The sequence below is a fragment of the Silurus meridionalis genome, chromosome 28, assembly GCF_014805685.1.
Source record: "Silurus meridionalis isolate SWU-2019-XX chromosome 28, ASM1480568v1, whole genome shotgun sequence".
NCBI classification, from domain to species: domain Eukaryota; kingdom Metazoa; phylum Chordata; class Actinopteri; order Siluriformes; family Siluridae; genus Silurus; species Silurus meridionalis.
In genome coordinates, this window is record NC_060911.1 from 8,880,059 (window position 1) to 8,905,714 (window position 25,656).

Consider the following 25,656-nt stretch of genomic DNA (forward strand, 5'->3'; position numbering starts at 1 on the left):
CGCTGTGTGCCATTGACTTTCAATTGCCAGTTTGCTTTGATTCACACTGTTTGTCTGACCTGCTACAATAAACAGACTTCACTTCATGACGGAGACAAAAAAATAGAACCGTCTCTTTTCAGTTTTTCCAACCGACAAACCACACAGCTGAAAGCTGTGTACTTTGAGTGCCTCGTCATATACATTTATGTGTATTTATCCAACATTTCCACGTCCTGAAGACGGAACTAACTAGTTCACGAACAGCGGGAGACACAGTTAGTGGTTTCTCTGCTGGAATTGAGAAAACACTGAAAAGCGGTGAACATTTAATAGTCGCTGTCTGTTAGATTTTCACATTTTTACTTTATTATGCATGTTATGCATCAGTGGAGTCTTTTTCACGATAATGTTGCAGATCTTTGATGTCTGATTTTTTTTCATGGTTGAAATAAAATTCAATATTTATTCATGCTTTCTTACAAATATGCATAGGCGTATTATATATGATTGAAAATTTGGCATTTTGCACATGCCCTCATTGAAAGTGACTTACAGATATCTTATTTATACAACTGGGCAGCTAAGGGTTAAGGGCCATGCAGAAGGACCCAGGAGTGGTAGATTGCTGGTGGTGGAATTTAAACTTAGGATCTTTTGTTAAGAAGGAAATTGACTTCACCAGTGACCTACACCTTCTTGTTCTTGATTGCACAGTTTTTCTTAGCTGAAAGACAACTGATTTATATTAATGCACTAGTTCTTATACATCTTCTTACATCACCTGAACACTCCTGAGCCAAAAGATTGCAAATATTAAGATTTTATTGGTTTTAACAGCAAATTGTTTTTTTTTTAAGATTTTAACAAGATTTAAACAAATGCACTCCAGACAGCTCCTGTGCCACCATTTGCTTGTTTGATTTTGCTGCAGTGAACTGATTTAGATAAAGCTAAATACAGGGATATTTACTTTTATAGTGTACATAAAGGTAACATCATGATTAGGAATTAATTAACGTAAAAATAACTGTCAGCAAAAATGTGTTCTGGGATGTTTATTTACTTATTTATTTAAAAGTAAGATTTGTCATTATTTGCCGCATGTGATGCAGTCCATCAAAGGTCTGATAACAAAGTCATAAATGGAACCAGGATTGATGGTTGGAGGGTTCTATCTCTTTTTTCATTTTTCATTTCTGTCTAATTCTTAGTTTGATTTCCTGACCAGTGATAGTCCAAAACTTAATCTTAATATTTTTTGTGCTTCGTCCCGTTTTTTTTTTTTTTTTTTTCTTTTGTGGTAGAGGCATTATGAATATATATATATATATATTTTGTTTGTAGTTTATAAAGAAAGAGTAATAAAGAATGTTGATATGTAAAGACAAATATGGATCTTTAACAGTAACAATGCTTTATTTAAGGCCATATCACAACCCTGCTGCTAATGATTTTCCAATAACAGCACTGTCCCCAAGTGTTTTATCTTGAAAGAGTCCAAAGACAATCTTTAATTAAGAATTGTTTTTTTATTATTATTTTGTTATGAATCATGCTTATAATAGTTGGGGGGTTTAAAATTATCACATTTTTGATCATTTTCTGTGTGAATGTCCTGTTCTAGTAGGAGTTTAGCTCAGCCTGGTGGTTTAGTAACCAGTGGTGGGCCGTCAGGGCCAGCAAGGCCTTCTCTGCTGGCCTAAACACTGTCAGAAGCACTGACCTACATTTACAACCTAAATTCAAATTTATTCCCAACAGTTTATTCTCTTCATTTCATAGCTTTTCTCTTGGCTGCACTGCTTCCACTACATGTATGTAGAAGATCAGCCTCTATGTGCTGCCATGTCAATCTAATCTGTCCAGGGCCTTCATAATCAGTAGTGCTGGCCGTTGTACCTTAGACTATATTAGCAATGGGTCTGTTTCTTTAACCAATCAGATTTCAAATTCGCCTCAGAGAATAGCATCAGCATTTTTCCGTCCTCTGATTGGTTGGTCAGAGCGAAACTGTTACAGCCAAGTTTGATTGGCAAAACACGTGTGTAGCGAGCTGCACACATTAATACATCCGAGTTAGCCTTTTTACGCCCACAATGGCTGACGGAGGAAAAGAAATTAATTTGGTCTCGGACATACTTACAGCCTCTGAGGAGTGGTGCAAATTATGAGTCTGCATCTCTGGTGAGAAGGTTGTATTTTATTTACTATGTTTTTGTCATGTTATTAGACAAATATTGATGCTGAACTGCTCTAGATGATGTAGGTGCACAGTTGCGGTTGTAGTGTAGAGGTTTGAAGCTTGCTTTAGTAAAAAGTGGTATTCAGCCACCATATGCGAAATGCCTCGCTCTCTGTAATGCCATGCGCTTTTATATTGCGTTTTTGTATAGTATTGATGGTTTCTATAACTGTAACGTGATAGTGGTGGTAATAAGAGTTGAATTAAGTCGGGTAAGTCCCCACTGAAGGCCCATGTACCAAATACCATGTACGGCCTGCCACTTTTAGTACCTCATATAATGCACTTATTTCTATTAATACAACCATTTATGCACCATTAGTGCATTTGTCTCTTCTGTATTTAGACTTTCTGCATTGCTCTAAAGTGGAACATCTTAGATTTCTGCTTGTACTTATATTATCTCCATAATCTTAATATGATAACATGCCTTTGGGGTACATGTGCCACTAAACAAACAGTTAATTAAGTCAGATATTGGTGCTGAGCAGTTAGACACTCTCAGGGCAGTCACCCGTTATTCATTTTTATTTTGCTTTCAGACGAGTCCTGTACTCTGAGCGTGTCACATTTCTTCTGCTCTGTAGCTGGCAGACAGAAAGCATTAATGTCATAGAAGCCGTTTCTCACTCTCCTCACCTCCAGTGATTTGAGCGAGTGACACATAGAGGGAGTGAGCATGGAAAGATGCAACACCTGTTGTGGAGAGCAGTGAAGCTTGCGATTTAATTTTATCAGTTTCTCATTAGGGCGGGGGCTGAAGGAAAGGAACCCGGGCGATGATGGGATCAGTGAAGCAAGCCGAACAGCATCAGATAGAGCAATACATAAACTACTGAGTGGTTTCAACAACAGGACCGAAAGAGGAGGAGAGAGAGATGGACAGAAAGAGGAGCAGTAAACATGACCATAGAAGTGGACAACACAAATGTACTCTCGATCTACTAAGGTGTGGTCATGCTGTATAGGACAGATTCTGTACAAACTGTAAAATAAGCTCATTATAAATCTTAGCACAAAATAACGTTGGATCATTGGAAACCCTGTCAAGCAGAAAACCCAAACAGAATAGACGGACACTCATATAGACTAATATTGATTTTTATGTTTACTTACATTATCGGATATACTGAAAGACTGGCTGATTGAAGGCTAGACAGACAAATGGTAACTAGTAATTTGAATAGATGATCAGACAATCAGATGGAAAGGTGAATAGATGAAAAATAGATAGACAATAAAAAGGACTGAAAGTTGGTTAGATGGCCAAAAGTTTAAATAGATTAAAAGATGGAAGTATCAGTGAATATGTAAATGATCAGACAGAAAAAATAGGCAAGTAAGCTTAAGCAACTGTATTGTGTCAGACCTTAATGTGACCTTTATATATTATCTCATTGTAGGTAGGTAACATGCTGGTGGCCACATGACATTCCAATGTTATCTCACATCTAAATAGATTAGACAATGGACAATTCTAGTTCATATTTTAAGTAAGAACATTAGACATAAGAAGGTTAGAGATTGGGTGGGGTATTTTTCTTACAGCTGGTAGTGTAATTGTGTTCTGACTAGATTCTTTGAAAATGCTGCATCGCACAAATAAACCGTCAACTCTCTCTGCATTAGAAATGATGATGCCGGCCCGTGGGTGAGCACCATTTGCCTGAATTTATTGTGTTTTCAATTGTCTCGTCTGTCCGCCATAAAGGAAAGAGTGAGGAGGCTCCTGCTGTGTCGAGGCACCACAGCAAATTGAAAGCGTAATTTCGAACAATATGGGGCCCAGCGGTTGGGGAAACCGATTGCCTCGGCAATTCTCTCAGAGACGAATGCAAAAGTGGAAGAAATGGAAGCATCACTTCAAATAAATAAGATGGGAGAATAATGGTGGGAGTAAATGACTTTCGCCTGAGGTTAGTGTGGGCTCATTGGGTAAGTCCATTTGGAGTCACCCAGTGGTCTTTTGCTTTTGGTGGAGATCCCACTGCGTTGGCCACATTGCCCTCCAGAAATTAATTGGCAAATGATGTTAGATGCGGAACTTCTTTTTCCCTGACAAAGCTGATTGAATTTGTCCAGAATCTGTATTCACCACCATGTTTTTAGTCAAAATGTTTGACCTCTGGTCCTGGCACTGCACATGCTCTTGTATTTCAAAATGGACTGTAATTGCATTAATACTCAAATACAGCAACAATAAAGAGGTAGTAGTCTGTCAGAAATCCACTGTTTGTCCCATGGTCAAATAGTTAAGAATTTATCTTGGATTATATTGTAAATACAATTTTATAAGAAGAATTTCAAAGCAGATTTTCGGATGTGCCTTCTCTACAGCCAGGAATGGCTAAAAATGGAATGAGCAACTGGAAACCATGAATCTAGGTGCGATCGTACAAATATGGACATTAGTTGAGTGAATGAGTGAGTTTATTTATTTATTTATAATATTTTTTGTATATTGATAGTTGAATGCCTTACTGATCATTAACCTAGTACACCACAATTCTTATTTATTTCAATATTGCCATTTGCACTACTGATATGCATCATACTGTTTACCTTTACCTCTACAGTGTAATATTAAATAGTGTATAAAATAAGCATGTTTTTTTCTGAAAGCTCCACAGAGATGACCCCAAGTTCGAGTGATGATGCTGAGGTTAAGTAATTGTAAAAGTTCTGGAGTAGTATAAAATTTTTGCAAACATATGTTGGCATGTTTTTGTTTCAGTGTCTCTGGAGGTAAACTGATAAAATGTGAATAATTACTAAAAATAAAGTTCTGTCTGACACCATAGAACACTATACAGCATACAATATAAAACAAATCATTCTTTTAGTTATTTTTGGACATCATGGTCATTGATGTTCTCCGAATGATCCACCGTCCCACTAATATCTGATAATGATAGGCAATTTCCACTGATGGATGAGGTAGAGTGGGGCTGACACGTAGACAGAGATAATGGCTAACGAGTAAAAGGCTTGTATGTTGGGTTTTACTGCTATACTGACACCTATATGTTGATATACATTAGAATATGTGTGATAATTGGACGAGCATCATTATGGTACATTGTCCACTGTGACACAGCCTATTATTGCCAGTATTCCTTAGTGCATAATGACAATAAGTATAAGGTGTGTGTGTAGCATAGCTAGCAGTTATGTGGGGCTGTTGGAGACCTAATTCAGCTGAGCAGTGGCCCTGGGGGAAAATCTGTTTCTCAATCTGGAGGTGCGGTGCATAAACAGCCATGTGGCACCTGCTGGACAGCAGAAGGGCAAATGGGCGATGGCAGAGACAAGTAGGGTCATAAGTGATGTTGGTAGCAAGCAACATGTTTTATAAATGTCCTCCAAGGCTGGTCATAATAATTTTTCATGCCACTGAAAGACTCACCCCAGAGCTTTCTTAGGAGATGGAGAATAGCTGATGTATCATGTGAGAATGCCATTTATTAAAATGCTCTCTGTAATTCAACAATAGAATACAACCAGTACAAAGTTTTGTCTCACTTGATCATAAAGCTGAGTTTAATGGAATGCCATAATCAGTGCTTCAAGTTTGCATTTTTTTGTACCCTGATTGACATTCTGGCATTGATAAGTGAACCATATGGCCAAAATTAAAAAGCTATTGAGCTGGAGAGAGCCCTTGTCGTAAAATCATATTATCATCAATAAAAACCATATAAAAGAAAAAACCCAGCAGTATGGAGATCAAGTAACAGCGAGAATAACGGGTTCGGTTTTAGCTACACTTTGATCACGCGATTAAAACATCAAATAGCTCTGTCGGTCGCGTTGTCGATTAAACGAGCAGTGCTTCAGCCAAGCTCAAGGTTTTACAGAGTTTCCAGTTTCATTTTTTTATTGCAGTAGTCTAGGCTCAAGCTTTTGCATCTTCCCAAATGTAAATTATGTGCAACTCAGTCGCCAACAAATGATCCGTCAACGTCCCAGCAGTCAGGGCTGAGCAGTTTCTGCTTTGCCAGGAGCAAGTGACATGACACTCACAGTAACCTCTTTACACAGTGAAATATTACTAGTGTAAACATACACAGATTTATAGGAGTATGTCTGAATACTTTACAATACAGGTGCAAAACATCTAAATGGTGTGTATTGGGAAAAGTGTATCAGTTCTAGCTAAGAAGGCATGGCCTCTATGCATGTCAGTCTCAGTGAAAGAGGTGTGACCTCTGTGCCAAATCAGGAATGGCCTAATTTTAAGGTATATGATTCTTTCTCAATTGAAAAACAAACTTTTTTTTCCACAGATGGTGTTAAGTGTCTGCTGTTTTTTTTTCTACTGCTCCCCCCTCCCCCCTTTTGTTGGCTCTGTCTTCAGCTCTTTACTATCTATAGGTGAAGCCACCTGGTAATTGAAATGGAGGCCTGGAAAAAAAGGAACCAATGATGAGCAAGAGCCCGAACAGAGGAGGCTGAGTCTTCCTTTCAAAAGCAGCTCCCGAAGTCCCCAGGAGAGGGAAATAAAAGAAGAAGAGAGAGAAAGAGAGAGCTTGTTGCTAGTTGTTGCTAGTTGTCTCTGTTATACTAGCTCACCTGGTTTAAGAACAGGTAAGAATGTGCGCACACCTACATTCCACCACGTAGGTTTTGCCATTGTTTAGACACCCTGGTTAGAGGGCAGGTGCCACCCACTGTATTTTCTGGTAGCTAGCATAGCCTAGAGTAGTCAGCTAGTCTGTGGCTGTTTGTTAGTTAGATTAAGCTTCCAAAATACAGCCTAGAGTAGACCTTTTTCTTATGTTCATTTCTTTGGCACTGTCCATGTTCTTCTGCTGGTGTGAGTCTAGTCTTCTCGACTCTGTGAAACACCCTGGGAAACTGTTTGTTACCTTACTGCACTTGACCATTAAAACAATAACTACTCTAAACTCTGGTTCTGCTTTTTGTCCAAACAACCCGCAACAACTAAATGGTTATTGTTCCCACACTCCCCTAGGCCTAGCCAAGGTGGGAACGTAACAGAGGGAATTACATGTTTAGTCAAAACAACTATGTATTTTGGCTTCCTTGAAGGCATCAGAAGAAAGATGCACTCCTATAAAAATACATAATCAGTGGATCAAAGTTGATTTATCTCTTGAGTTTAATTGGTATTCAATTAAAACACACCGAAAGACTCGTCGCATGCTACAACACCATAAATCACTTGTCCAAACATTGTCAGGACGAGCCTCAAGGGTATGGCACTGCTCACGGAGCGTGGCACATTTGGAAAAGCCGTGCAGATCTGCTGTTGCCTTTGGCACACACGTCTGCGGATAATGGCCAAGAGATGTGATTGCTTCTGACAGCAGGCCAAAGGCCCATGGGCTACCCTGTGTCCCACGAAGATCAGATTTCTTCCCGTGTTCTTTCAGCGGTTGCGGATCGCCCTTTTTACCAGGTCACTGTCAGGACTCATAACACTGGTGCATGTGCGTGGTCTACACTTGAATATATTTGCTCAAATGGTCTATCAACAGGCAGCAGACACTGATTGGCTGAGATCAGTCCCACCAGCGATCCCTTGTGCACTACAGTGGAATCTCCCTGGTTTGTGCTTTAAGGCACGCAGTAACTTGTTGTCCAGGACTATCCCTGGGTTTTGGGAAGATGTGGTGTTTTCATTCAGAACGCAAAGCTGTTTGGCAGTCTGCCTTCCTATTTGCACAGAAATATCGGTTTGGCAGTGGGCAAAGCTATTTAGTTGGTGGATTACACACAATTCTCATAGTTATTATAGTTTTCTTCCTGAACTTTTGGTTCAGAGGGCTTGAGGGAATTTAGTCCAAATATGGCCTGCACAGTGAAATTATTCCCAAGCAGAAAGGAGAATAAAACACACAGCAGAGGGGGTGTGAGGGGATGGATAGAGGAGTTTTGGCTGAGATAATGTTTTTCTGCATGAGCGTGAAGGCGACTGGGTTAACCCTTTTACATCCAGCTGACACACACTGCTGAGAGATATGGGAAAAACACCGAGAAATATGTTCTGGTTAAATGCTCAAAAGTTTAATTGTTCACAATAGTATGCTCACGTGATAGTATAGTAAATAATATACATTTTCTAAACAGATTTTGGATTATTAGCCAAGCTTTCAATCCTTAAAACACTGTCCATGATATCACTTTATTAGTAGTTATTAAAAATTATCTGTAGTTCTAATCCTATAAGTAGCATATCAGGCTGTAATTAGCAATAGTAATCAGTTATACTACACTTATTTTTTATTAGTACACCAGCATACAGTACAACATTATTGCAATGATTTCTAATCCACTAAAACAGATCCACAAATATTTCCTTACAGCATACAGAAAGTAAAACAAATACAAACACAAGAACTGCTTATGATTGTACTACTTAGCCAACATACCAGCATAACATTAAATTAACATTAAATCATCTAAAAATCAAAGTAATATGAGTCAAGAACATTTGAAAAGGACATTTAAGTCACTGGTAATGTTTCTAAAGTGAACTACATGTTTAAAAAAGGAAATTAAGATTAAGCATCCGCTCTTGTCCTTGAATTTAGTGGCTAGCTTGTCTTATTTATACATAGCAAGCTTAAAAACTTTTTTTATTATTCAATTGCTGTAATTCATATGTTGGCATTTCATCCTTGCAAAAAGAACAATAGGAGAAGGCATTATTATTATTTATTTTTATTTGTAATTTTTTAAGATGAACTTTAATGTGGTTTTTGTGTGTGTGTTTTGACAAAATATATCATTAAGTTGTACTTTATTAAAATAACAGCTAGCTGGACAATTTGTGTTTTGTTCTCCCCAAATGACATTCTGGCATTGAGATACTAACCATATGGCCCATATTAAAAATCCATTAAGCAGGGGAGAGCCCTTGTCATACAATTATATAATTTTCAATAAAATCATGCTGAAGTATAGGAATCAGGAATAAGTCTGGAAGATTAACACAGCTTTAAGGAATAATAACTTTAACCCTTAGAAATGTTCAGCTTTTTGCTCCACTCAGTTCTAAGTATCTTGGCATAAAAACAACTTCCTATTAATGAATACCACATTTAAGAAATACTGTTATAGCAAAATAAATAACAACCAGGTGATGTCCTACTGCCTAAAGCACAGTGAAAGTCCTGTTACTACCCTGATGTTGATTATTTTCAGATTAACAGCATACATTGAAGTGTTTTATGCATTATATACAACAAGTTGTACACCTGATTGTTGCAGTGCACTGACACTGGAGGCTTCCATACATGTTTAATAAAACCCCTTATATTATCAAGTTTTACAATTTAAATGATTATAAAAACAAGACATTTGAATCTGTTTATTATTAGGTGCCATGTCCTGCACACAAGTAACTGTTTATGTTGTTAATATGGAAAGAAAATTCATTATACAATAAGATAAGATTATACCTTTATTCGTCCCACAGTGGGGAAATTTCTGAATACTCCTGACATAAAGCAATATGTTTAATAATTAGTATAAAACACTATATTGTTTGCCCGGGACATATGATTAGCCCTTGTAATGTGTTAGAAAGTGCCCACATATTTTGTGTTACAGGGTCAAATTTGACCCATGAGTTAACTCAACTCCAAAAATGCTCAAAGAACAATGATTATCATCCAATATTGTTTTTCACCTCATAGTTAACTTGGTATGCATTGATAACCATGTAAACACAAGTTAACATTTTTTTTTTTTTTACTTCACTTATTTTATGTTATATGCTATTGCTGTTTTGCACAAACCCTTTTGTTTACATTTTGTTTATTTACAAGGCTGTACTCAGTTCTCTCCGCACACTGCACTGTATAATATACAGTAGGTTTCCCGGCGGCGATATTTTGTGTTTTGCGTATTTGTCCTACACTGTCTTGTGTTTCTTTGCACTGTCTGTCACTGTTTGCACCAAGTTGCACACGATGCACTTTATGTGGCGAGGACACTTACTAGTCCTTAGCTTTGTGTTTTCTGTTATGTAGCTTTATGTTGGTAAATGTAGCACCAGGGTTTTGGAGGAACGTTGTCTATTTTCGCTGTGTACTGCATCAGCTATATATGGCTGAAATGACAATAAAAGCTTCTTGACTTCTTCTTATAGTGAAGACAATGTGTATTCATATTATCTGATTGTATTAGATTTAGTATATTAGAGGATACCTCCAAAATAAATTGATTTTTTTTTTTCTTAATATTATTAACCATAGTGACATATGTTGTGTTATGGGTCAAAATTGACCTGCACAGTTCCATGTTAGGAAAGAGGTAAAACCTTTTCACATAATCAAACTTAATTTTGCTTAAAATTGCAAAACTGAAGTTTCATTGACCACTGTTCCTGCCCCTCTTCCCTCCGTGGATCTTCCCACTTCGTCCAGGCCTGCCTCTGGATAGTGTTCTCTTCATTTGGAGGCCACTCTGTGCAATTGGGGACGGTTTCTCATCAACGCCTTGGGTGGTTCCATGAAATTTCGGAGTAAGAACGGAAGCTTTGAGGATGGATTTGGACTGTAGTTAATGTCAACAGACTGCTACATTGACTCAGGACTGTAGTTTGCTTCTGATCCTCATCACTGTACCCCGCAACATCGTATATCTGCAATAAATGGACATTCAGTGCAACCCAGATGATGATGGTTTCTCTCTTGAGGCTGGTTTCTCTCAAGGTTTCTTTCTTATGCCATTTTGGGGAGTTTTTGCTCGCCACAGTCGCCACTGGCTCGCTCATCAGGGACAAACTTACACTTATAAAGAACATATACTTTTTTTTATCACCACATTATCTGTGTAAAGCTGGTTTGAGACAATGTTCATTGTTAAAAGCGCTATACAAATAAAAATGTATTGAACTGAATTGAATAAGGGATAGACGACAATGAAATCTCACCTTTTTTATTTGAAGATTTCTCTTTGAGCATCTGTGCCATTCACTGTGTTTAGGACCATTCTCCACACCATCCTCAACAACAGACACACCCTCTGTACTGTCACTTTGCTCTCTGTGATCAATATTACTTTCATGACAAAAGACATGGTCAATAACCTCATAGACACTGAAAAATTATTTCAGAGTATCAATGTTCCACGAGAAAAGTTGTGTTACTATGGGATTATGTGTTCCCATAGAAGACAGGGTGGGTGGGGGAGGGGGTAAACTGTGTCTGTGGTGTGGGTAATTTAGCCAAATTTGATTCACAGCAACCCAAAACTTCTATGTGATGAATGGATGCATATAACAATCAATATTCTTGGTGGGTCAAATCTGACCCTTAGCAAAAATATGTCACTTTTTTAAGACCTTCAGAATTTACTAAAATGGTGAAATTTTCTTTTTTTTTTAAATAGCCATCTTTGAGGATATCATGAAGCCTTGTTTCAACAGGAAAAAGGAAACAGTGTTTTTATGTAATCATAAAAAAATTGTGGTAGCTCAGTGGTTAAGGTGCTGAGCTACTGATCGGAAGGTTGGGGGAGTCAGCCCCTGTATTGCCAAGCTGCCACTCTTGGGCCCTTGAGCAAGGCCCTTAACACTCTGTGCTACAGGGGTGCCATATCATGGCTGACTCTACGCTCTGACCACAGATTCCAAGCAAGCTGTAATAGATTTTTGCTGTCAAAACTGGTCAAATTTGACCCCAAAAGAATATGAGGGTTTAAATGATTATTTTAATAATTATGGGTGAGAAATAGGTTAAATGATTTTTACTTCCTCTGCCAGTGAGAGGCATGATACATGAAGAACCATGAATTTCTTTGGGTTTTCCATGGATGTGTTTTCCCCCAGACTCTTGGCCTGAACCGATAGGACAGGAAGGAGAGTGTGTGTTTGTAACATCCTTTCCAAAACCACTGATTATATATCTTCCACTCCCTGTAAGTGACTCTTTCCATTCTTCCCTTTGTCCTTCTGTTTCACCTTCTATTGTCCTTTTTGTCCTGACTGAATAGCAATAGAGAAACTCTTAAAAGCTGCATTGTGTGTGGAGATGGAGGAGCTGTCATTATCTGAAGCTGGAATCAGAGGGGTTGTGACTTTATGGCCAGAAGCAATTGGAGCACTACTGACCTACCAGGATAATACACTCACATGTAACACTATTATGCAACCTGAAGACCCCTAAAGTCATCTAGAGTAGCACAACAGATTTAGAAGCGGACGTTGGTAAAGTGATAAATACAAATGAATTGGCTGTGTTTCAAACACGTCATGACCGCACATTTATGCCTGATTTAATGAAAATTACAGCTTTGGGAATTTTACTTTTTTCAGCATACAGCATGAGTACTGTATCACATCACAGTCTTGACTACCGGCTTTTTAATAATTTACATTGCTTCCCTTATTAAACCTGTATCTGTTTGATCATATGCTAGTAATGAAAAATGTATGATGTTCACATATAAAATCTGAAAACCTGTAATAGGGTATCCAGGCATGCTCTGATAATTAGTTCTATAATATATAAAGAATAAAACACTTGTTATAGTTTTGTTAAATATTAATCAGTGTGATATGGTAAGACAGCCTGACCATGAATCCTAAAAATAAATTAAAGTATTTTCTTCCTCTTATACTGAAGAAATTTGTTAGTGGAATAGCAACAGATGGTGATACAAATTAGTTTTAATTATTTCATTTCTTGAAATTAACACAAGAACGCTAAAATGCCTTAACTGTTCCAAGGCATTGACACTGGAGACTCTTTTTACACATGCTAAATACACATCTCCTGAAAAACCATAACTATATTTGAAATCTGGTAACATAAAGTGTCTGCTATACAAGTCATTGTGTTTTACTTGTAAAAAAAGAATTTATATATATATATTCGCAGATGGAAGTCATGTCAAACCAACAACTGTAGAAAATGTATCAACACTCCAAACAACTGGAATTAAGCATTAACAGTACTGCAGTATTGCAGTATAAATACTGAACAATATTGATTGACTGCCAATACAGTTATTCTGTGTATATTTGCTGCTATAGGGTTGAACATGAACCTCTATTGCAATTGCTTTTATCTCCTTCCTATTACACTATCAATAACACCTACTTTTAAAAATTATGTGGGGCATAAAATTATGCATGACTCTATTCCAGGCACTATGCTAATACCATGACATCACAGAAATGTGAGGATTCTGCCTAGAGGCACAGGACTACATCTCCCATCAGCCCTGCATGCCACATGACTTAGTCACTATTCAGTCACATCTGAATCACACTGTGTTGTAATGACCAGTTGTTCAGTATATCAGTCTCACCTTTCTTAGCACTTTTTCTCACTTTCTCTTTGTCCTGGATGGCTGTCATGAACCTGTCATTGATCTGGTTCAAGTTGTTAAGTGCTGTTTATTTTTCTTTCTTTGTTTGCACTTTTAATAAATTATCTGTATTTGCATCTGCTTCCTGCTTCATAAAATGACAGGGAAATACTTACCAGTGTAGATGAAAATCCATAAAATAGCAAGGAAAGACCCACTTTGCTAGCTGTGGCTGTGGTAAAGAGTGTAACTAGCTATCTTTACATTGCTAGCCAGCTTTATGGTTTATGATTTTCACCTATTTTTTTCTTTCTCATATTCAATAATCACAGATCATAAACATTTTCTGAGGCACTGAATGCCAATGAGACCAAAGACAGCCAACAATACCCAACAAATAGATAACTCAAATCTCATAGGACCACAAATATAGTAATAGTGTTAGTGAAACGTAAACGAAACTTGCTGAAGGACATTATTTTTTATCGCAAACTCATTTTAAGAATGTTTCTGAGGCTCCCTAAGGGCTGGGCTCTTTAGTATGACGCTCGACTGCCAGCTTCTCAGCTGTAGATGTGATTGGATTTTTACTTACAGTATGTAGCATTTTTTGCCACTATGGATAGGAATCATCATATTCTTTAATCACAGGACTATCATTAGACGATCTTTATTGCTGTCATGGAGAATACATATTATGACAAAGTTTGTTATGGTGCTTGTGCTTGCACCGCTTGAGATGTAGACAGAGACTAGTGTGCTTTCCCTCTGAAATGCTCAAACACTTTACAATGAAGAATTCTGGAACAGAGAAATGTTTTAGCAACTGTTATTTAAAAAAGATATCTCATGACAATAGGCCAGACAGTCATCCTGATATAAAAATGTAATATAAAAACTACACATAAATTTCCGTCTTTGGCTTGGCACTAAGATTAAGAGGTGCTTCTCGTCAGAGAGCATTTATGACACTTTCCTGTAAATTGTGCTCCTAGCCAGGCTTGTAAACCCAGCCGAGTCAGAGCTGGGCGTCATAACAATGTTTTTTTATTATTTTTATCAGCTTTATTTAAATACTTCATCACTTCTACACTCTCGTCTCTTGCCAAATATTACACTTAGCCACCCACAAATACTCCCGGGGCAAATTACATTAAAACAACAAGCCATTTGTTCAAGCACAGAGGGCCTCTGGTGTGAGAATGGATTACTGTATCTCACACAGCATGGAAAGCAGCATGAATAATTGAACGACGGTCTTAAATATTTTAGACAGTGCTGCATATTTGACTGAAGGAGTGTCAGCTACCTTTTCTCATAGCCATGAACTGCTTGTCAGAGGTTCCAGTTATATTTGAATTTTTTTTTTTGCCTTATATAAGTTGTATCGTCTGAAAAATGCATGAAAAATGAACACCGCGGGTTAAGGACAATGCTTGTTTGCTAAGAATAGCCTTATTTTTGCTTAAATGGCTGGCTCCTTCAGTTTCAATTGAAAGCTAATAATCGGCTTAAATACATAATAGGCGACATAAGAGTCACAGGGATTTAAAGTCTAAAGTAAGGTGGAAAAGAAAATCTGGAGGTTTTTCTTTTACTTTAGCAAATAAGCTAAGTTAGCATAAAAGCACGTTGTGCAATCAAACCAATTCAGGCTCCATTAGGCCTCACTGACTCAGTGCAATTAGGTTTCTTGTGGTAAGAAGCGCTTCAGTTCTGACACTAAATCACACTCGTTAGGTCGATGAGGAGAATGTTCTTCTACGCTTCTCTGCTAAAGCTTTAGCACTCTGATGATATGCTAATGACTTTCAAATTTCCTATCCAAGAGCTACATTTAGCACACAGTTCTTCTTTGCAGCCTGACTGCACAAATGAATCTTAACTCAGCTCTTGAAATGTTCCAGAATGCTATCATGATAAATATAGGTTTCTCTGCCTGAATACTAAATTCTTATTGGTTAGGCCAGGTTAATGACCATTATATGAGGTTCTTTCCCAAACTGTTGCCAGAAAGTTGGAGGCCCACAACTGTTGAAGGTGTCTTTAGATGTGGTAGCATGAAACTTTCCCTTTTACTTGAACTAGGTGCCCCAAACCTGTTTCAGTATGACAATACCCCTGACACAAAGTGACTATGGAATGGAATGGTTGAATGGGATTTTCAAAAGCACAAAAAGTGTAATACAATCTAATTCTACAGCTAGAATACTCTGGATAAATTATATTTTAGCTATAGTTCTAAAAGCTGAACATGAAAACAACACTGCTCTGCTAAAAAAACAACAAAACAAAAAACAATAGGACCCCACACAGATTCTAAAGATTTCTACTACAAATACCATTAAAACCAATACCAAGTAGTTTCATTCAGTACTGCGCTTGTGTACCTCATTAAATATTTTCATCAAACCAAACAAAACCTTGTAGCAGCTTATTGGAATTTTGGAGACATAATGATGTTGAAATGGTCCAAAGTAGTGTCCAGTATATACAAACATGTGATCTACAAGGCTACTGGTCCTTAATGGTATTCATTGGACACGACATGCTGCCAAAAGAAGGCAGCAAATTACCAATAGAGATCCAAGTATCTCTAAATATGCAAATACTTATTTTGTTCCCCTAAAAAATTGAAGACATTTATTCGATCATTTCGATGTGAGCAAGTTCTTCTATATGTGTTCATGCGTGGCCAACATCAGATTATAGATTGCTCACTTCTCTGGCATGTCAGATAGAATCCATGTTTACTGAACATGATGCAGTTTAAAAGCAAACACTGTTGCTGTACACGCAGATTCTCACGTTCTTCATTAAATATTGAAAGCAGTACAAGCTCTCTTTACTGCTGCACTTAAATTACAGAGGCCACTTAGCACACAGCCATGTGTTTAACTCGGGGCTAACAGTGCTTTCTGCTAACGGCACACCCCATAAACAATGTAGTGCATTTTAAACATGCATGACACTTAATCCATCCATCCCTCTCTCTCTCTCTCTCTCTCTCTCTCTCTCTCTCTCTCTCTCTCTCTCTCTCTCTCTCTCTGTCCGTCTGTCTGTCTGTCCGTCCCGCCTGCCTGTCTTTTAAAGGTCAAAGGCCAAAGTCTTTCCTTTTTGGTGGTGGCAAATTATGTCCCTCTACAATGCTGCTTGTTAAAACAAACATTAAATACTAGTATATAATAAAAATGTGTGCATATTTTGTAATTTTTATAGTTAAACAGATTTGTGCATTTTACGTGTAGTAATTCTGCATATAACCATTTAGACTATATATATATATATATATATATATATATATATATATATATATATATATATTAGTCTAAATAGAATATTGTATATATATATATTGTGACGATGGGCCTCTGCCTCACGTACCAAAAGTGGCAAGCATTCCGAACTCGACCGTCAGCAGCATGTGGAAGTAAGACCCAGCGCAGCAAACAAGGAGGCGTGGCTTCCTTACAAGACACGGCTGGAGCTCAATTGGAGTGGCGGTGAGAACCTTAGGCTTATGACTAATAGAGGCTCTTTCCCCTATTTCTTTTACTACAGGCAAAAGACTTGAGATGCAGAAGAGGAAATCCCACTGGACCCTCGCACCGCCTTGTTAGTGAAGGAAAATCATCAGCCCTGTGGCAGGAAGACCCTGACACCTACAGTGAGGAAAATAAGTATTTGAACACCCTGCTATTTTGCAAGTTCTCCCACTTAGAAATCATGGAGGGGTCTGAAATTTTCATCGTAGGTGCATGTCCACTGTGAGAGACATAATCTAAAAAAAAAATCCAGAAATCACAATATATGATTTTTAAACTATTTATTTATTACACCGTATAAGCCTATGGTGACCGTGGCAGAGTCATCCCGCTTGTTGGGACCTGAGGCATCAGAGCCCCACTCCTTCTCCTGCTCTAGCCATTCCTCACCCTTTTTTCCGGGCATTGTAACTATATACCCTTCCTTTTAGTTTTGGTCCCTAATAAAGACACCTTAACCTGGATTTAAGTTTCCAAGAAAGAAAGAAAGAAAGAAAGAAAGATAGATAGATAGATAGATAGATAGATAGATAGATAGATAGATAGATAGATAGATAGATAGATAGATAGATAGATAGAATGCTGCCTTTTTTTTGCCACTCTAATAGAGAAATGCCATGTTTACACTATTTGTAGGCCTTCAAGGTTTATATTAGCAAATGTGGTCAGCATGGAAAATCTAATTTTTATTTTACAGACTCTACTAATTCCAAGTCCTTATTTTCATTTGTTTTTAATAGTCCCAAGCTTGGCGTTACAAAGTGTACCATTATTTGTCATGCTAATAAACCATAATGGATTGAATTGCAAAATGCAATCCAATAGTGTATGCCAAAGCCTTTCTGATGACTCATGCAACAGATAGTTTTTATGTGCTTTACGGCTGCTTTAAGCACCCAAGGCAGCGAGGGATTGAGGGTAATTTGGAACAGGACCCCTGGGTAATGCCAGCCAGCAGAAGCTTGTACTTGCCTGCGAGAAAACGACAGCACTCTAGCTATAATAATCTTGTGATCTGAAACCCTTGAGTTAACCTTTAAAGAGCAGGTCTTACTCTAGGACAGCGCTGGCCTTTGCTGCAAACAGAAGGGGTGGAATGTGGGTAATGAATTGGACATGAGCATTAACATCTACACATATCTGTTGATCTTAAAGTCAGGAACTTCTAGTGGTTTATTAAACTGTGATGGTTTGTGCAGGGGTCTCTGAGGGACAGTGCAAATCTGGTTAAACATTTCTGTCAGTTTGAACAAAGACAAACACTGGATACCTTTATTTGATCTAAAATGATGGTATGAATAATATCTGATGCTCTGTTATCAGTGATCGATCTGAATAACTTCTATGTAAGAGCTATTGGAAGTACAGACAACAACATGACAAATGGATAGGAATCTACTAGTAACTTTTAAATACAGTGTTAATTCAGTTGAGACATTTTCTAAAGGGGAATATGAGATATAAAATCATTTGAGATAATCATTATCCTGATTCCTGGTGCATGCTAGATTATTTGCTGTCCTCAATGTAGCGTGGTTTTAATTATCTTTACAGACTCTACACAAAATCTGAACTCCAGTAAAGGTATCTGTATCATGCAACAGTCATAAACATTTTGTTCACAATTTATGATTTTAATTCATATTTATGTCATAATTGTTTATATATATATATTAAAAAAAAATCTTTTTTTTGCAGCAGTATTTTAGATATTTAAATTAATAATAAAACATTTACAATAATTAATATATATATATATATATATATATATATATATATATATATATATATATATATATATATATATATATATATATATATAAAATAATAAATTATTATATTTATGCAGGTGGATTCACAATTATTAGTTTAATAAAGGGCTGTGAAAAGTTTTAGGGAATATGGGTTTCCTCTGGGTTCTCCAGTTTTCTTCCCACCACTTTAAAAGCTGAATAGTTTTCTAGTCATGAGTGTGTGAAAGCTTGTGGTTTACTAGTGTCCTATAAAGGATGTATTATTATAAAGATTTAGAATCCACTATTATGCTAATTAAAGATAGAATGATAGAATGATACAGTAGAACTGATAGAATATACAGTAAGGTTTCGTTTTACTTACAGGGCAGGGCAAGATTAGTACACATCGACTAATAAAGAGGTGTGAGCTGGTGAGTAAATGTGTAAATAAACTGACATGAGTATTATCTTAATGAGGAGGTTACATTTTCCCTTTCTCTTTGTCTTTCTCTTTCTTTTGCTTTCTCGCCATCTTTCCATCCTGCTGCACTCTTATCCAGGTGCACTACTCTAGCAAGGCCTAAAGCCACAGTGCATGATAATGAAAAATAATTAGTTAACACTGGGTTTGGAAAAAGCACTGAGAAAAGATGAATGGTGTGAGAGTTAGAGAGAAAAACCCGCCAGTGAGAGTATAAGCTCCTACAGCATCTGCTGCTGGAATTATTTAGACGTTTCATCCAAAAACATACATTAGATGTGTGTGTCGGAGAGAGTTAAAGTGTGTGGGAGTGAGAAAAAGTGTGTGTGTGTGTGTGTGTGTGTGTGTGTGCTCACATACGCAGGCTTTGAGATAAGTGCAGTGCATAATGAATCTTGACTTCCTACTCTCCCTTTTCAGTAGACAACCCTGCATGCAGTCTTGTAATATCTCTCTCTCTCTCTCTCTCTCTCTCTCTCTCTCATCCATCCATCTTTTTTGCTTTTTTCCCTCAATCTTTCTCTCTCTTACTTTCCACTCACCCACACTTTTATCTCTTTCTTTGTCTTTGTGCTCCATCCCTCTCACACTCTAGCTTTTTGTTCCATTCATTTCTCTTCTCTCCTCTGTCATTAACGTTCCTCTCCTTTTCATTCCACTCACCTCTCTCTTTCTCTCTCTTTCTCTCTCTTTCTTTCTTTTTCTTGCTGTCTTTATCTATTCCACAAATGCGGCCTCTTTCTCTGTTGTATCCCTATCTTTCGCTCTTCCTTTCTCATTTCGTCATCCCTCTGTTTTTCTTTTGTTTTTTACTCTTTACACCATGCCATTTTAATATTTATTTATTTATTTATTTATTTATTAATCTCCTTTTCTCTCTACCCCTTCTTCTTTCTCATTCCTCAGCATCCATCCATCCATCCATCCATCCATCCATCCATCCATGTCTTAGTTCTGACTCAGTCCCTTTCCTCTTTTAACTGTTTCTCTAACCATCAGTAACTCATCCACCTGTCAGTCCCTTTTCTTTTCCTCTCCCTTTCACTCTCTTTCTTTTTTTCCTCTCTCTGTCTATATGTCTATTGTATTTGTGTGAATGTGACAGAATAACATTGTGACAGTTGCATCATTACAGTTCGTAATACTGACACATTGTGAAGTTATTTATCTCTCTCTCTTATTGTCTCATTGGAGCTCTCGCTGTCAGAGGACTCTCGTTATGTTAACGAACCTGTGCAATTTGAATCTCATTATAGACTTCCACAATAATCTACAGCTTTCTCCAGGGTATGTCATCCTTAACCTTTATTTGTGACAGGAATATTCTGGCAGTTTTAACAGACCTAGACAGTATTATAATATAAATACGATGTCAGAATGTGATGGTTAGTGGCCTCCACATCTCGCATTTCCATGCTGACTCTGAGCAGAAGGGTCGCTAAACAAGGGAAGGGCTTTAGGGACTCCATTTTAATCAAAGCTGTTCATATTGTTCATCACTATGAAGTGAAGATATGCTGCGGGATTTTAAACTGAACCTTAGGTACTCTATTAACATTTATTAGCACCACCAAAGGCAGACATGAATTGTATTGATGACCCATTTTACTAGCATTACTCCAATAGTCATAGTGAGTTGGTGTTGATTGGCAGGAAATGTTGCTTTCTTGATGCTAGTGTTTGTTGGTCCTATCAGAATTTTGGTAGTGAAGGTTGTTGTCTACTGGTGATTTTCAGTATCTAATAAAGAATATTGATGGCTTGATGGTAATTGTTGGCATCCTCTTGCAGTCTTGTAGTTAAAGGTCAGAATGTTAGTACTGAAGTGTGGTGTCTTGATGGTAAATGTTGCTGCACACAACCCTAACACATGATGCTATCTCCACAACCCTTCATCTGGCCCTCACCCACCTGGACAACATGTAAGGATGCTGTTCATAGACTTCAGCTCAGCATTCAACACGATTGTCCCTCAGCACCTGATTGAGAAGTTGAGCCTACTGGGCCTGAACACCTCCCTCTGTAACTGGATTCTGGACTTCCTGACTGGAAGACCTCAGTCAGTCCGGATCGGAAACAGCATCTCCAGCACCACCACACTAAGCACTGGAGCCCCTCAGGGCTGTGTGCTCAGTCCACTGCTGTTCACTCTGCTGACTCATGACTGTGTAGCAATGCACAGCTCGAATCATATGATCAAGTTCGCCGATGACACGACCGTGGTGGGTCTCATCAGCAAGAACGACGAGTCAGCATACAGAGAGGAGGTGCAACGGTTAACAGTCTGGTGTGGAGCCAACAACCTGTCTCTGAAAGTGGACAAAACTAAAGAGATGGTTGTTGACTTCAGGAGAACACAGAGTGACCATTCTCCACTGATCATAGATGGATCCTTAGTGGAGATTGTCAAGAGCACGGATAAGGCGGATAACTTTACCTGGACACTCAACACCAGCTCCATCACCAAAAAAGCCCAGCAGCGTCTCTACTTCCTGAGAAGGCTTAGGAAAACTCATCTCCCCCCCCCATCCTGACCATGTTCTACAGAGGGACCATTGAGAGCATCCTGAGCAGCTGCATCACTGCCTGGTTTGGGAACTGCACCATCTTGGATCGCAAGACCCTACAGAGGATAGTGAGTTGTGGACATTTACACCACATCCGCAAAGCAAACAGCATTGTGGACAACCACACACACCCGTCACACACACTTTTCACTCTCCTGCCATCAGGGAAGCGGGGCCGCCACATCCAGACTGTGTAACAGTTTCTTTCCTCAAGCCATCAGGCTCCTCAACAAACATCTGAACCGAACTCTCTCTCACACACACATACACACATATACACACACACACACACACACACACACACACATATACACTTACACACAACTGTGTGACTGATCTGCACAAACCGGACTCACTACACACTCATACTCACTTTGTGTGACTGATCTGTACAAACCGGACTCAACACACATCATACACTTCACATACCGATTATTCAGGTCCACTCACACTAACCATTACCACAAAATGTTTACATGCCGTTTTTTGCACATATTTCGGGATTTGTTCTTTTGCACAATATTCTGTCCACATCTTTCTGCCACTGTTCACTTTTTTTTTATTGCTGCTATTGTTGAATTGCCCAATTCTGTTTACATTTTTCTGCTACTGTGCACCTTATTTTGTTATGATAGGTTTACTGGCGGAGCTATTTTGTGTTTTGTGTTTTGTGTATTGTCCTGCACTGTCCTGTGTTGTCTTGCACTGTCTTGTGTTGTCTTTTGCACTGTTTGCCCCAGTTGCACACATGTTGCACTTTATGTGGCGAGGATCTTTCCACTAGTTCTTGGCCCTGTGTTTTTCTGTTTCTGTGATTGTTGTTTTATGTTGTTTTATGTAGCACCTGGGTTCTGGAGGAACGTTGTTTCATTTCAGTGTACTGCATCAGCTATATATGGTTGAAATGACAATAAAAGCTTCTTGACTCTTGACTTCTTGACTTGACTTGATACTTTCTTTTTTAATTAGTGTCATTTCTTGGTCACTGAAGAGAGCTTTTTCCTCTTAATGCTTTGTGTCTTGATGAACCCAGGTGTTTGATGGTGCTTATTTGTGTTTTATTATGTATAATGGTATTTATTGGTCATTGAGAGCAGTATGTTTTTAAGGTTGGTGTCTGAATGAGAATTGTGGTGTCTGAAGAAGAATCTGATAAAACGTTGGCATCTGAATTGATAAAGATCATGTGAGTGTAGTAACATTTGACGCCTCATTGTGAATGCTGTTTCCTGATAATTTAGTTATATTGTTAGGGTAGAAAATGTCTTTATGAAGAGATGTTGATGTCTGATGGGGAAGGTTGGCATGTGTTTCATGGTGTTTATTGATGTCTAATGGTGGGCGATTGTGATTTGTGGTCAATGGTAGTGTTTGAATGGTAAATGTTGGTGTTTTGATAGAGGTCGTTTATGCAGGAGTATTCAACCAGGAGTCTGCAACCTATAGAATGTCCACTGCAGTACTGCAGGGGTCCACTAATTAATGTTGAATCACAAAAAATATCAAAGAAAAAAAGAAATAGTATTATTAATACTACATTAAAGTTCAATTAGACTTAAAGCTGATGGTTATGTAACTATATAATTGTCCACCTGACAGAAAAATTTTATTTTATGATTTATTAAAGTTCATTTGAATGTATAAGAGTTCACCCGATGGTAAACGGAAAATGTATGAAACTGCAAATCTATACAGACAACAGACAACTGTGAACAACTTAATAAATTGCGATTTCAATTGAAAAATATGGTTGGTATAATGCATAAATCTTTTTAAAAGATTTAAAAATATATGAAAAATTCAGACTATGATGCATGTACAACAACATAGTTATAATTGTCTTAAAATAATATAACTAGTGTGATATGATTGGTTTCTATTAATATCAATGGCTATGTTTGACACATTTTGTATCGGGGTCCCTGCCCTCTGTCTCTATCACCTAAGGGGTCTTTTAAAAATGTTGGAGCTGCATGATGGGCATTAATATTTAATAGGATGGGTAGTCATTTCTCAAACTATTTATGTGTGTGTGTGTGTGTGTGTGTGTGTGTGTGTGTGTGTGTGTGTGTGTGTGTGTGTATCTGTAAAAGTGTAAAAGAAAGTAAGAGAGAAATTCCAGACAGATGTGTCTGTTTGGCTACTAGTCTATGTTGGCCAGCTCCCAGCACCATGGATGAGCACAACACTTTATATTATTATTTTTTTTAACTCTGGAGAAGAAGTGTCCAAAATAACTTTTTGCTTTCTGTTGGCTTCCTTTAAAGGAATGGATTACCTTTACAGAGTCCCTTATCAGCTCCTGCACCTTCCCAGCACTGGTATTCCCTCAATTCAGTTAATTCCCTGAGCCAGGTGGAGATAGTGGAGGAAAACTGTCTGATTCACCATAAAGCTGCTAGGGAAAAGTCTTTCAGATATAATCTGTTTATGCTTTAGTCACTCAAATGTATGGCCACATGTTGTAATTAAATTTTTTCTATTAATAAAGTCTATCCATAAACTGGCTTTTGTAATGAATTCTGTATGTTCTTCAATCTGAATTTCATATATATATATATATATATATATATATATATATATATATATATATATATATATATATATATATATGTATAAATGTTCTGTCTGCAGGATCTCTTTTTATGTAAAATTATGTGCCATTAAGTGTTTAAGATGCAGCATAAAACCATCATGCCTTCTTTTTCCTTTTCAGATAACCATTTAGTTTATTTTCCCAAATCTTTCTGCATTCTCCTGTATGGTGTGTGTGTGTGTGTGTGTGTGTGTGTGTGTGTGTGTGTGTGTGTGTGTGTAATTGAAATGTATGCATCTTAAAACATGTGGTAGAATCTTGCCTGATCTTGTACACATCACTTAATATGAGTACTCATGCCACAGTGCTGTTAATAATTTTAATACGTTTTACGTACCAGGCCATAATAAAAATCACCTGGTCTTTATCAGGTCTTTAAATGAGGTAAATACAACTTCAGATGAACAACACCACTTGACATGTTACACATCATTATTTATATATATATAAAAAAAAGTAAAACCAACATGAAAAAGACGTGTGTAAAAATCTAAGTACTTATGATTTTGTAGCTTCGTTGTACCACCTTTAGCAAAAATAACGAAGTAACGGTGTTCTGTATGATCAGTCTCACAATTTCAGAAACAGAAATTTTAGCCCAATCTTCTATACAATGCTGCTTCAGTGCACATAACTGTACATTTAATGTGCTGGTCTAATATGTTAGCGTCTCATCAATGGTTCACCGAAGTGGAGGGGAAAAGTATGTAATTATGCATTTATTAAACACTTCTTGAGGAGTCTCCAGTGTCAGCAATTTGTATTAGAGTTAAAGTAGTGACTTAATAGGAACAAAACGCTTTGGACTTCATCATTGCATTGAATAGGTTTCTATAATAGCATATTACATATGATGTAGTATCAGAAAGTTTAGAGACATATGGGGCTAACTTGTACTATTCTGACCACTTGTGTCACCATGTCTACGATTTAATCACGGAGAGCAAGTTAGAACAAAAAGCAACACCATTTGGCAACTTGTGCTTAATGATCATCTAAAAACAATCCACATGATCTCACTTCCACACACACTCTACTCCCCAGATTTGGACCTCTGAACCTTTACCCTATGATGAAGATCCAGCTCAAAGTTTGCAAATTTTAAACCATTGCAAAAATCCATTGCGAATTGCAAAAGGTGCTTGACACACTTTGTAAAGAAGATTTCCAGGACATGTTCCAGAAGTGGCAGGAACACGGGGGGCGCTGTATTGCTCTGCA

The 25,656-nt window shown here is 37.7% G+C and overlaps 1 long non-coding RNA gene across 1 annotated transcript; it reads left to right on the forward strand.

Annotated features, from left to right (window-relative positions):
• The first annotated feature begins 6,623 nt into the window (after positions 1–6,623).
• On the forward strand, positions 6,624–24,321 carry LOC124381708. The gene is made up of 3 exons (XR_006924916.1): positions 6,624–6,811; positions 17,072–17,177; positions 24,107–24,321. It is a non-coding gene; the product is annotated as an uncharacterized LOC124381708 (long non-coding RNA).
• The last annotated feature ends 1,335 nt before the right edge of the window (positions 24,322–25,656 follow it).